At 37.4% G+C, this 1,360-nt stretch overlaps 1 long non-coding RNA gene across 1 annotated transcript in view; it reads right to left on the bottom strand.

Annotated features, from left to right (window-relative positions):
• Positions 1–952, bottom strand: part of LOC108799729 — a 4,065-nt gene extending 3,113 nt beyond the window's left edge. The window contains exon 1 of the long non-coding RNA XR_001942044.1: positions 846–952. This is a non-coding gene — a long non-coding RNA (uncharacterized LOC108799729). The remainder of the gene's footprint in view (positions 1–845) is intronic.
• Between the last annotated feature and the right edge of the window lie 408 nt (positions 953–1,360).

Below are 1,360 nucleotides of genomic sequence, written 5' to 3'. Positions count from 1 at the left end.
ATTTTAGGGCCATCAATCACTGATAACACTAAACTGATGAGCGGTAACAGCTTTTAAAGCGTCGCCTAGGGCCAATTTTGGGTATTATCGTTTTTTGAGGTTTCGCGCGCGCACGCAATTTTAAGGCTTGACATGTTTAGTGTCTTTTTACCCGACGTGACCCCATCTTTTATATTTTACCAAAAAATTGGGTAATAATAAATGTTTTATCATTTAATATAGGGGGAAACTGTTTTTTTTTTTAAAATTTCGGTAATTTTTCCTTAATATAGTAAAAAAATAAAACCCCCAGTGGTGAATAAATACCACCAAAAGAAAGCTCTATCTGTCCCCAAAAAAGGGTATAAAATTCATTTCAGTACAGCGCTGCATGACGGAATAAATGTCAGTCAAAGTACCGCAGCACTGAATACTGAAAAATGGCCTGGATGGGAAGGGGGTTTAACACCGCGGATGTCAACTGGTTAAAGGTCTGTTCCACAGATGTGAGAAGTGTGTAACCAAAGGAGGTGCATATGTAGAGAAGGAAGAGTCAGTGGACTAAATTTCAGATCCCTAGCACATCTGGATCTTGGTGAGGGTAAGAACTTATTGGCCTCCCCTTGTATTAGTGGAGCGGGAAAAGGACTATAAAAGTGAAAGTTGTACTTTTTAAATATTGTATAGAGATTTTGTAAATACATTATTTTTGGTTAATTTTTATATATATATTTTTTAGTCAGGTAATATTTTTAACTCTCATTGACACATCTGTTATCAAAATGGTTCAGCCCAATGTTTCAATCAGAGCAATTGTTTCCGTTAATACATTTTATGAAGAAAGGATACAAATTCCAATCACCTACCTGATGTGGTGTAAGAACAGCAGAAAGTATCACACCATCATCTTCTTTCACAGAATCTGGGTAAGGCACAAATATTGGTTCTGAGGGGTAAAATCCATCTTCTTTCCATATCTGGGGGGAAAAAGATATGTTAGTAAAATGCTGGACCAAAATTTGGGAGACAGGTCGGGGTTAAGAGCCAAAATCAGGAGGCAGCTTTCTCAGCTGGTACCCAAAATAGTCTGCGAAAGTGTGGAAAAGAAGAGAGCACCACAGCACTAGCATTAGTCCAGACAGTTTTTATTGTATAAAGAAAATATCCAACACATTTCGGGAGCTCAGATCTCACTGTTCATCAGGGTTTAAAATGGCAGAACCAAATTTGCCAGGCACACAGTAGGAGGGGATATTTTGTAGAATGTATGAAAACATCTGTACATCTAAGCAGCTCTGAGTTCTATATTCCTGAACACAATCCAGGAAAAACAGGTTAGCTACACCATATTGTTACTTAAAATAAATTCAAGAAAGAAAAC

Source organism: Nanorana parkeri, unplaced genomic scaffold (genome assembly GCF_000935625.1).
Source record: "Nanorana parkeri isolate BGI_ZX_2015 unplaced genomic scaffold, ASM93562v1 scaffold1795, whole genome shotgun sequence".
Taxonomy (NCBI): Eukaryota; Metazoa; Chordata; class Amphibia; order Anura; family Dicroglossidae; genus Nanorana; species Nanorana parkeri.
The sequence above is the reverse complement of the archived record's forward strand: the minus strand, read 5'-3'. Positions and strand labels throughout refer to the sequence as shown.